Genomic DNA, 12190 nt, shown 5'->3' on the forward strand with positions numbered 1-12190 from the left:
TTCTCCTACTGCAGGAAAAAAAAGAGATTATTAGCAAATGCACTCTGACCAGCAAAGTACCTGAATTGTCAGGAGTTGGTATAAATCAGAAAAGTATTTTTTCCTCTCAGAAAAGGCCATGAAGCAGTAGAATATTATCAGGATCCGAACAGAGAATCTACTTGTAACAGAAAGGAGTACATCTTGCATGGAAAGACTTTGGCAAGAAAGAGGAAAAAATAACAGAGGGTTTGGTCCTCAGCCAGATGAAAGTTCAGTGAAGGAGCTACGCTGTGCTTACAGCAGCCTGATGAAGGAGAGGGGATCTGGTTTTCTGAGCTTCAGGAGTGGAATGAGATGTGAAGGGTGAATAGAAAGAAGGCCAATGCTTTTTGGAAATGGGACCTTTTCCAAATGATCCTTACTTTCTTGTTTCTCTCCTGAAAACAAAAAACATTAGCATGTTAAAAACTCCACCTGAAGACTCTGTGCCTCTGCTTGTTTATGTCAGTCAACTATAAACCCAAGATCAGAAGATTCAACCTTTAAAGGGGACTGTGTCAGTCTGAGGGGTTACTATTAGATCCAGAGATAAGCAGTTGGATCAAAGACTCTTGGTGTCTCAGATGGCAGCTGGAGGCAGGAGAAGAGTTTGGCTACATCCTTCTCACCTCCCCCTAACTCAAGAGGTGGAAGACAGAAATTATACTCATCCCTGAGTCTTCTGTTCTCCAGACTGAATAAGACTGAATAAGTCTGGAGCTCCCTCAGCCTCTGCTTCTGTGTTGGATACTCCAAACCCCTGAGCAGCAATGTAGCTCTCAGCTGAGTCCTCTCTGCACATCTCTCTCTCCTGTCCCAGGGGACCCAGGGCTTGACAGAATATTGCAGAGGCAGCATCACAAAATGCCAGATCATCATCCATTACCACTTCTTTTGACTTACAGCCTAGGCTGCCATTAGTCTTTCACTTGTAATCACATTTTAAGACTGATGCTTACTCATATAAGCATCTCTTGGAGTACTAAAGAATTAAAAGATCTCAGAGCCATATTTTTCTTTAAGAAGCTAATTTGGCAATTTCTCTGGTTTGTGTAAGTTTAAAGATCTGTATTGATATTTCAGAGTAGCTAAAGCCCTACCATAGACTAATGCTTAAATATTAAGATGTATTAGGAAAGACTTCAAGATCACCTCAGCACATTGGTACAGAAATCAACAATTTACTTCCTTTCTTCCTTCCCTCTCTCCCTCCTTCCTTCCCTCCTTCCTAATTTTGCTGGGTTTGAAATCAGAGAACTTTTGAAAATACTGAATGAAACACAATTTTTTTTCTGTGGGATTTGCTTTAAATTCAGTATAATTAAGGTGGGGTTGTGGGTTTTTTGTTGGTTGGGATTTTTTGGGGTTTGGTTTTGTTTGTTTGTTTGTTTGTTTTGAGTTTTTGGGGGAGGTTTTTGTTGGTTTGGTTTTCAAGAGCAATACCAATAGAAAAACTATCAAGGAAATTGAGCTATTTTACCCCCCACAGTCACTAGGTGTGAAACTTCTCAGAGGGAGATTAAGAGTTCCTCCCCTTCCAGGAACACCTGAGCAGAGGGAATGCAGTTGAACTGCTTTGTTTAATTAGTCAGTTTATCTGAATTAAGGATGGACTAGCACTCCTAGGACAAGCACTATAAAAGAGGGTTGGCAGTGCTGAAGAGGAGAAACTGAAGACTTGCTGGAAGAACGAGTGAAATAGATTTCAGCCCAGATTAAGGCTTTAGTAAGTAGATGACTACATCCAGCATAGTAAGTACTTTTTCTTCATATATTCATGCATTTTACAAGCTGAGGTGTTGAAGTGGGCCATTCTAAGCTAGGATGTTAATAGATACATGTGTGCAGGGGAAGATAGGTGCTTATTTTGTGTTCTTTTCAACTGTATGAATATATGGCATGCTGGCATAGGTTGTGATCTGCTTAGAGCTTCTGTGGCTGGGCTTTTTACAGGCTGACTAACATTGCCTCCTTGTATTCATTTAGATGTCACCATATTTGGGTTTTGTCTTGTACTTCAGTAAAGGGTTTAACTTGTGGGATGTGCATAATGTTTTATATTTTAAACATCTCAGCTACAGTTGTATTGGCACACATCACACTTCAGGTCTTTCTTCCATTTTTATGTTGAGCTTCCTATCTGTTATTCTGCTCAGATTACTCAGGATATGGTTCCTGGGGGGGGGGGGGGGGGGTGTGGTAAGGAGAGAGAGATTATCATAGGATCATTTTGATTGGAAAAATACCTTTTAAGGTCAGTGAGTCAAACCATGGTGCTAAACCATGTCACTCAATGCCACAGTTCTGCTTGTTGTTAAGCAGTGGTAAACTTTTTTTAAAACCTTATTTATAACAGACCTTAAAGCTATGAAATAGTTGTTACTTGGCCTGCCTACAGCACCTGCACAACTTCCAGGAAGGCTCTTACCTCGGAACAACTTTCTTGTTGTTACTACTGCTGTACAACAGACACTGTGGTTGTTTGCATTAGCAATCAGAATCTTACAAGTCCCATCCTTTGAGACAGATAATTAACCACAATTTATTCTTCAATAAAACTTAACAATTACCATAAAATCCCAGAGGCATATTTTCATTCCACAAAATCTTAGTTCATTGCATTATGCATAACAGAGCATATTTATTAACATAACCTAGTCCAGTAGTGCTAGGGCTCACACTAGCAAGTTTTGGGTAGGTTCAGAGAGGGGTGCTAGAACAGGAATGTCTCATGCAAGACTAAACTCTGTTTTAGGTGCAGATAACTTTCATTAAAAGCAGCGAGAAAGACATGGACCTGCTAAAGCAGGTTCTGAGGAGGGCCACAGAAATTATTCAAAGACTGGAACACCTCTCCTACAAAGAAAGGCTGAGACAATTGGGGTTGTTCAGCCTGGAGAAGAAAAGGCCCTGGAGACACCCCATTGCAGCCTCTCAGTACTTAAAAGAGGCCCATAAGAAAGATGGGAGACACCTTTTTAGCAGGGACTGTTGTGACAGGACAAAGGGTAATGGTTTTAAACTTAAAAAGGGGAGATTTAGACTAGAGAGAAAGAATTCTTTTTTTTTTTACAATGAGCACAGTGAGTCCCTGGCCCAGGTTACCTGGAGAAGTGGTGGATGCTCCACCCCTGGTGCCACTGAAGTTCAGGTTGGATGTGACTCGGAGCAAGCTGGTTTAGCTGAAGATGTCACTGCTGGGCAGTTGGACTAGATGGCCTTTGAAGGTCTCTTCTAATCTAAAGCATTCTTTGATTCTGTGACTGTAAAGTGCAAAGGCTAATAGGAAGGAGCAAAACATCTGTTACTTAAATGTTGAATTATGAAATAATCAATGTAGCTTGTGCTCTTTACAATTTCAAGTATGTATTTGTGCAGAGCTTTTGAAAAAAAAATAACAGGTTCCTTTTGAAAGCCAGTCAGAATATAAATATGATAAATGGAAAGCAAGTTTGCATTTTGACTTATCTTCTAGCATTATTATCTATCTTTTACTCCTTCTTCCATACTCCGAGATTAAATATGGCTTGTTCTGGCTCAGAATGAGGTTCAGATACATACAGAAAAATATTCTGTATGGAAAATAAGGCTCTGTGACTGCAAATGTACTTGAATGAGAATTGTGGTCAACAAAACTTCTACCATTTCAGTCTCTTAAATTGTCATGCAATTTCACACAGAAGCCATTCCCATACAAGAGATGTCATGAATGCTGGCACACAGTCTCTCAAGATCAGATATTAATCAATGAGTGGAATATGTTTATCTTGGTCTTCTCTTGTGTCCTCTGGGATATATCTAAGCTCAGTGTATCTGGTCTAATGGGAGTTAAGCAGCTTTTGATACCACTCTAGATTAACACTTTCACCATTTTGTCTTGATAGGAAACCTCCTTAAGAGTTATTTCAGTGCAGTCTGTGCTCAGCCTGGTTTCTTCCCTATCTGCAGATAACCCCTACACTGACTATAGGAGCACAGTGCTGAGAATCCGACACCAGCACAGTGAGCTGGTACAATCCCACAGTGAAAGGTGAGGTCTTGGTGTCTGAGTCTGTGCCGTGCCCTACCCTGTGTGCAGCTGTGTGGCTGCTGTGGTCTGATGTGCCTATGGCTGCCTCTTGTCTCTGAGCCAGTTTGGAGCCTCTCCACTCTAATCGCCTGCAAATCTGGCTCCAGGATGGAATGATGCTCAGTTAGTGACTGCAGATTAACAGGATTATAGAGGGGGTTATTTGGCACATTAGGTTTAGTTCAATGCAAGATTTAGATGAAATTGAAACATTCAAAACTGACCTTATAAAAGCCCAGACAGCTTTAATTTAAAACTCAATTGTTTGAGGCTGATGGCCCTAAGTACAGTACATAATTCTCTCTAGGCATCTCCTGCTTCTGCACTAGTCCTGGTGCTTAGTTTGGACTAAAGTGACAAAAAGAGGCAGACATGGACATATAGCTGCAGAAGAAGCTTCAATGCCCTCTTCAGTGATTTTCTTTTCTTTGTTTTTTCTTTTTCAAAAGCTTCTTCCCTCAGTGTTCTCATCTCTAGGCTAGAAAGCCCCAGGTTCATCAACCTTTCTTCATAAAACATGTTCTAAACCCCTAATCATCTTTCTAGCCCTTTGCTGTAGTCCCTCAAGCAGTTCCCTGCCCTTGAACTGGGCGCTGTACTCCAGATGAGGCCTTGCCAGGGCAGAAGAGAGGGGAAGGAGAACCTCCCTCTGCCTACTGGCCCCACTCTTCTTGATGCATCCCAGGATACCATTGGCCCTCTTGGCCACAAGGGCACATTGTTGACTCATGATCGTTATATTGCCCACCAGGACTCACAAGCATTTTTCCATGGGGCTGCTTTCCAGGCAGTAAGCCCCCAACTTGTACTGATACATAGGGTTATTCCTCCTAGGGGAAGTAGCCTGCACTTGCCCTTGCTGAACTCCATAAGGTTACTGTCTTATCCATTGCACATGATTTGCTTTCAAAGTGTTCGCATAGTCCCGAGGCATAAACTGTTCTACTGCTTGCAAAGCATCACTGACATTTTGGAATAATTCTGTACTGAGGGGCTCAAGAGGTTTCAGCAGGATGAGATGCAAGTGTGTCGCACAAGTAACTGTCTTGTTTCTGCTTATTTGTTGTTCCCACCTTCTTTCATCCAAAGTGATGTGAACTCCCTACCAAGACACTATTTATCTACTGGATCGTGCTAACCCTGGAGATTGTAGTCACTACTGTGTAAATATTTAATATTGGTGATAATGGCTCTTTGGGAGAAAGGGCGTAACACCCCTAAGTGTTACTGGCACCACTATTACAGCCTCCTGGATTTAAGCCAGAAGATCTGGCAGATGTTAGAGGAAGCATACTTAGACCCTGAAGTGAAGCAGTAATGTGAATACAACAGTGTGTTCTCTCTCAGAGCCTATTCAAGCAGCATGGTCACTTTGGCTGGGTAGTGCTGAGCCTGTGGAAGTTGCTAATCTCTGTGGTAGTTGTGAACTCCAGCGAAGTTCAGGTACTGAAAGATACTGGTTTGCAAAGAGTTCTGAAAGAATCAACGAGAGTCTGAAATCAGCATCAAATTTAATTAACTTCTTAACATCCATGTAATGGAAACTTAAAGATGCAGAATTCCTTAGCTGTGCCCAGTCTTTCAATACTCAGCTTGAGTCTGCCTCAGAACTCTCTGTAAGGTAAGAGAATGGCAAGTAAGAACTGGAGTTTTAAATGAATATGCATTAGTGTTTCCACATCTAATACAGGAAACTGTTTCTTGTTGTCTTAGCCTGAAGACCTTCTAAGATAGATGTTACTGTCCTATTAAGGCTTTTACTGCAGTGAAACAGGTTGACTGACAACTGATTAGGAAAACTAATGAGAAAAGGCAAATATAAATGCATGCATTGTCTACACACTTACGCTGATCTTTCTTCTTTCATCTTCCTTCTAGTACTCTTAATTGCTTAATATTTAAGCCAACAGATTAGCTTAGCTGCTGTACATTTCTTCACCTGCTAGCTGACTTTGCTCCTTACCACTCGGCTTTTTCCCTCCTGAGAACCTAAGACTAAGTACATATCACTACAATGCAGGGAGCAAATGTGCAAGACATGGGACAAAATCTCTTGGTGAGCACAAAGGTATGTTTTCTGATTTATTTGGGAACAGAGTGAGACCTTGGTAATTCTTAGCCCATTGGGATGCAGGCACACCTCCCACCTCCACTAGCCATGCACTGGCTGAAATTCTGCTTACAAACACCGCGGTTGGCTGTCTTTCCTAATACTGCCTGGAGCCCTTTCTGCTGACTTGGAGAGAAGGAAGAGCACTTCTCATCTCTCTTCTTGAGTGCCAGCAGAGCAGAGGATGCCCGGCAATCACTCATCTCTTCACTGATTCACAAAAGGTTTGGTTTTGAGGAAAATTTTCTGAACAGAGATGTCTGTTTATGTTAATGCCACAGCTTTTATCTTCTGAAGACACTGTTCTGTAACCACACTATTCCTTGGAGCAACAGATTCTCTAATGCTTTCTTTAATTGATGTAAGTATAGATTAATCATATGCTAACTTGGCAAGTGGCTGTATTGCAAATTGCACAGTGAAAAGCTCATTATAAAAAGTGGGGGGTGAGGGGAAGATGTGAAAATCATGGAGAATTTCAGCTCCTTGGAACAAATTCTGAACCTGGGGGTCTGGCATAAGCATTCTAACTGATATACAAGGAAACAGTCTTACAACAGAGGGATCTAATGAAAGAAGGGGGTAGGTATGGTGGTTTCTTAAAGTGTGTAGTAGTGTATGTGGAAACTTGTAGTAGATAAAGTGGGCACTCTTGTATCCTTGATTGCTTGTATTTAAGACAGACAATCAAATATTTGTGCAAGTTAATGGGAGTTTCTCCACTCAATCCTATGACATCTAGTTTAGATCTAAATACACTTTAAGACTGTATTGTGGTGGCAGGGAATTAATGTGGCCAAGTCAGGAATACATATAAAAATAGATTTATTTTATTTTCCTGAAACCCTGCCCCCCAAAACTATACACAGAAATTAGTTTGATTAGCAGACTCAGTTTGAGAATATCCTACAAGGATACTATAGATAAATTCGGCTATTTTAGAAGTCAGGAAATGGAAAAGGCTAAGACAACGCAGCTTTCCCCCCTATAAATCAGGCTGAGCATAAAGCTTATTCACAAGTGAGCTAAGCTGTCTGAGAGAAAGAGCGGCCCAGGTGCTTGTCAGCTCTCAGAAGATACCCGAGGCTCAAGCCTATTGAGCTTGCACAAAAGGGTGTTACGGCGGGGAGCCGTCCGAAGCAGGGCACGGTCGGGCGCCTCAGGCGCTGCCCTCCGCGGCTCCAGAGGGCTCTCTCCGCAGGCACTACGCGGGCGGGCGGGCGGGCGGCACCCCGAGGCAGGCGGGCGGCACCCCGAGGCTTCTGCCTTGCCTAGCCAGAGGGTGGAGCTCCCGCCGCCAGGCGCGAGGCCCTCAGCCAATCACCGGCCCGACCGCAGCGCGGGCGCCCGCGCGGGTGCCCCTGGCGCCCGGAGCGCTCTGCTCCCCCTGCTGCAGGCCGGCAGGGCGGGGGGTCGGCGGAACAGGTTCTTCGCGCCTTTCCTCTCCCATTCCAACCACGGCATGGAAGGAATTTTGGGGTATTCAGGCAAAAAGGGTATTTTCTGAACCGAAAGGCAGGAAAGCAGAGCTGGAGAACTTTTGCTCCATACCCTTCTTGTGTATGTAGGGGGGGGTGTTGGAAGAAGTTCCTTACTCAGTCAAGGGGCCTAATTCAGTGCTGATTTAATGTTACTGCTGGTGAGGCAATTCGTGGAGGAAAAATTTAAGCTCTTCTGAAAAACACTGAGGAGTTCGGTAAGCCAAAGTTGAGGTTCTGTTTCTTGTACCTCTTTTTATCCATTATCTCTGAGTCCTAAGATAGTAGCAAGCAAATCCTGGAAAATGCCCTTTGCTGAGGCACACAGTGTCCAGGGCGAACAAAGACCGCAGGCTGTCTGAAGACACTCAAGCAGATCACAAAAACAAACCCGTCTCTTTTTAATAACATGTATTGTTAATTGATTTTGGAGTAAATTTTCACTTCAAAATGTTTAAAAGGTCTATAAAATACCTTTCTCCTGCAAGTGCTTTTTGGGCATCTGTCCTCTGAGGTGGGAGATAATAGCTGACAAAGACAGAGGTGGAATCCATAGGCTTGCTTGGAACTTTGTTTCTATGTGTGCAGAAATTATCTCACTGGTTGTCCCCAGAGTTCTGAAGTGCCACGTAACAGATCAAAAATACTTAATTTGGAAGAGCTAAAAAGTCCACTTACAGTAAGGCACAGAGTAAGAGTTCTAAGGCTGCAAAGCTGGAAGTCAGACTGAGAACCAATCAGTAAGCAGTTCCCTCTCACATTGGAGACTGGCCAATGAATGGATTTAGCTGTAATACAAGAGGATGGGCCAAAATGTGTACAAAAATCCAAATGTCCATTAGCCTCAGATATCTGCAATTGTTGGCCTGACTCTCTCAGTACCCCTGGAGGAAACAGGAGAGATAGATGATGCAAGTGTCTCTGAAGACCTCTGTTTGCTTCTTCAGCAGCAAGATCTGATACCTCCCAGGCTCCTAGTACTAGTGTCCCTGTAAGTTGCTGGCTTGCCAATCTCTTATTCCCCATATGCCCCTTCCTTTCCTCCCCATACTAGGGAAGAGGTTTGATCCTCAGCTCGTGGGTGAGATTTGCTTTGTGTTGCTCAGCCACATTGGTGAGAGAGCAAGAGGAGAAAGGAGGTGGCTGTATGGAGAAAACCAAAGGATGGAAAAAAATCTGCCTCTCAGTTCTGATAGTATATGTTTGAGGTTGTTTCCAAAACCTTTCACATAGCACTGAGTTGACGAATGGGATGATCTTCCCTGTCCAATACTAGACTGTAAACACACTGTTACACCTCTGAGGTACAGAGAGATATGTTTCCCAATAAGTCTCATGGCACAGTAACAAAACATCACGATAATTATAGGTTCTAAAATTGTACAGCAAATCACTGAATGTTAATCTTAAATTGTCCTTCATAGTAAATCCATTGGCAGATAAGAAATAGAAATTAACTCATTTTTTCTGTTGCTAGGCTGTAATCCAAACTGTTTGAAAAGAGTTTATCTCTACTTCTAGATTTCAAGTGAGACAGAACTAGTCCATGAATTGTATGAATAAAAATGGACCAAGTACTAGAGTAAGTAATTTTCTTCCTCAGTGCACTGAAATAGAAGAGGTCTACCAAGGGACATGGCTCTGTCATTGTTTTATCTTAGCAGCAGCAGTTGTTCCTCATTCTTAACCCTGGGTTATAGTGGAGGGGGCAATGAAGCTTTTGACTCATCGTGGACTTTTACTAGGAAGAAATTTCATGAGCAAACATAACAGACAATGAGTAGAGATTTGTTTAACTGAGGAGTTGTCAAATCAGTTTCCTATAACTGCTGAAGGGTTTTGAGTTGCACCACAGTTTGGGTAAGAAAAATGTATTACTGTTTCATTACTTACTTTACTGCTTCTTAATTTACAAATTGGCAAGGGTTTCTGTGGCCATGCAGCTACACTTTTTGTTTTTACTATTATTGAAAAGAAGAGCAAATGGGTAATATTGGAAGACAGGTGGATTTCCAGATGAAAAAAAACAAACCCTCAGGATCTATAATAGCAAACTGTCCCAGTACAAGTTTTTTTTGATTGCAAAATGTTTTGCAGGATTAAAAATAACTTTTCAGAGCTCTTGAGCAAGTGAAGCAGATAGAATGAGATCATAACACAGAGCATGAGCTAACAGAACACTTTGAAGAGAGTGCTATCGGCTTGTATATTCACACAAAGGGTTTGAAGGCATCCTACACTGCTGCAGGAACCCAATGGTTGCATTTCTTGCAACACCACCTAACAGTAACCTTGAAAAGGTGCAGCTATAGTTAAAAAATAAATAAAACATTTTTGCTGCCAAGCTGTCAGTACTTCAAGGCAATCCCTGCAAACATGAAAGCACATGTTGTAGAGAAGAGGGCAGCTTAGAGTCACAGGTTTCTCCCTCCTTGGGTTTTGGAAAAGAAGTTAGCAGCATGTGACTAAATGTTATGAGGTCTTGCTCTCAATCTCTGCAGACATTTGAAGCTTTCACATTATCCCTTTCACTGCTCATTTCTGCAAGCTCCTTTGCTTTGATTTCCAAGCATTTCCTTGGCAAACTGGATAGAACAATTTGTATCAGTAAAGATTGCTTCAGTTTAGGGGTGATGCTTAATTAGGATGGGTCTGGAGGGTCAGTGTCCAAATGCAGTCAGTCTACTTCATATCTACTTTTACGCAGCCTGCCACAACAGCAGTGTAGATCTGAGGAATAATATCATACTTAATCTGTTGTGTCTGACATCTGCGGTCAGTCAGAGGCTTGTATAACACAAACAAGTCTTGATCTGGCCAGAGAGGGCTGTGGCTTCTGAGGAATTATGCATAAAGGCATGAGTCAGAGCAAAGATGTGCATGTAAGTGCATTGCAGTCTAACCTCTGATTTGAGAGATTATCTTGTCCTTGGTGTATCCCATCCCACAAAGGATTCTAGGCTTTAATCAACCAATGTAGGTCAAGAAAGAGGTCATTTAAAGAGGTCTGAACGCCATAGGATCTGGTGTGGTAAACAGCCTTTGACATTAGTATAAGCTGTGGATTTTAGGGTGAAGTGTGAGCATAAAGTATTGTCCTCAGGGAGAGGAACAGCACATAATGCATTCATTCCAACTGAGATTAGGTATAAATTACTTGCACAGAAAGCAGTTGAAGGGTTAAAGCTAGAGTTTCAAGCAAAACTGAGCCTAGGATAATTGCAGACAGCAGGATGCTGCAGTAGTGTTTTTCACCTGGAGGGAAACAAATAATCAAAATGATTAAGTGACAAGCCAACTCATGAGGATGTGGAGGCCATAGGGCAGAATTGAGCCTCAGATAACATCATGTTCTGGTCTTGCAGAAACATGAGGAAAGGTAAAATGGGGATAGTAGCTTAAGGAGCCTCAGGAATTAAATTTGTGCCTTGACCAAATTCTGTGAAAGGTGGAATGGGAAACCATAGTAACAAAAGAACATCTGCAGAAGATTGAGTGGAGATCATACAAATTTTCCAAGTCCCTTAGATCTGCAGAATTCAGCACTTACACTACCTTGCTGCTTTGAAAATTCAAAGCTTATCACACTAGATCTGACACTAGCACTGAACAATTTTGAAGAGTTACATATATCCAGAATGTTCCATGAAAACTGCATACGTGTCTGTAGTGTACAGCTTATGGCCACCCAATGCAGCTGTGGTGGCAACAGCTGTAGTGAGAGAGGTTGTCTGTACAGTATTATATCATCATTTTGCTTCCATTGAGACAGTAAGAATTCATACAGGGGCAACACTGGCTGCATTAAAAGTTTGTGTATCTTATTCTGGCACACTAGATGGTAGCTGTTTCTTCCAGGCTGGCTAGAAGCTGCATGCATCTTTTGCAACAGTAATTACACAAGTTGTTTCTTTTACTGTTCCTCCTTCCCTGGTTATGTTTTTGCTGCTTAATGATATAATTGGGCAAGCTTCCAGCTGTTATTAACTGCTTGAGACTTGACCCTGCTAGGGAAGAAGGGGAAATGACAAACAGAGTCTGTACTAACTAGGCAAACATCACCATGAGTTTCAGCCTAGACAAATTGATACTGCTTCCGTCCTCTACCGTAGCCCTTCTCTCTACATCTGTCAAGATCTTGAGTGCAAAGTTGGAAAGCCCAAGTGCAGTAGCAACATTATCGTGTTTGCCTGCTGATTATCAGCTTGTTCAGATGCAGTTGATCAACCAGCATTGGTTTAATGTCATAACACTTGTTGATAATTGATTATTAAACTACAGGGTGGATGTTTGCTCTTAGTGTTTCTTCAAAACACTAATGCTTTTCACAAGCTTTAGTCTGGTGTTTAAATGCTGTGCAGAAGATTCTTTCAGGAACAAGATTAATGTGTTTTCTTAACCTCACTAATTGATTCATGATATGTTATGGATGACCAATGAGCAAAATCACAGCATGTTAGGGGCTGGAAGGGACCTCAAAAGATCATCTAGTCCAACCAATTTAAATCATCT

At 42.1% G+C, this 12190-nt stretch overlaps 1 protein-coding gene across 4 annotated transcripts in view; it reads left to right on the forward strand.

Annotated features, from left to right (window-relative positions):
• Positions 1-1489: 1489 nt before the first annotated feature.
• Positions 1490-12190, forward strand: part of SLC2A9 (solute carrier family 2 member 9) — an 80769-nt gene continuing 70068 nt past the window's right edge. Inside the window, exons 1-2 of one of the 4 annotated variants that reach the window (XM_064151446.1) lie at positions 1490-1773; positions 3970-4051. The gene's annotated coding sequence lies outside the window, so the exon portion shown is untranslated. Of the gene's footprint in view, positions 1774-3969; positions 4052-9186; positions 9261-12190 lie in introns of those variants that run through there. The other 3 variants (XM_064151447.1, XM_064151448.1, XM_064151449.1) reach the window with 3 other exon arrangements.

Source organism: Pogoniulus pusillus, chromosome 11, assembly GCF_015220805.1.
Source record: "Pogoniulus pusillus isolate bPogPus1 chromosome 11, bPogPus1.pri, whole genome shotgun sequence".
Lineage (NCBI taxonomy): Eukaryota > Metazoa > Chordata > Aves > Piciformes > Lybiidae > Pogoniulus > Pogoniulus pusillus.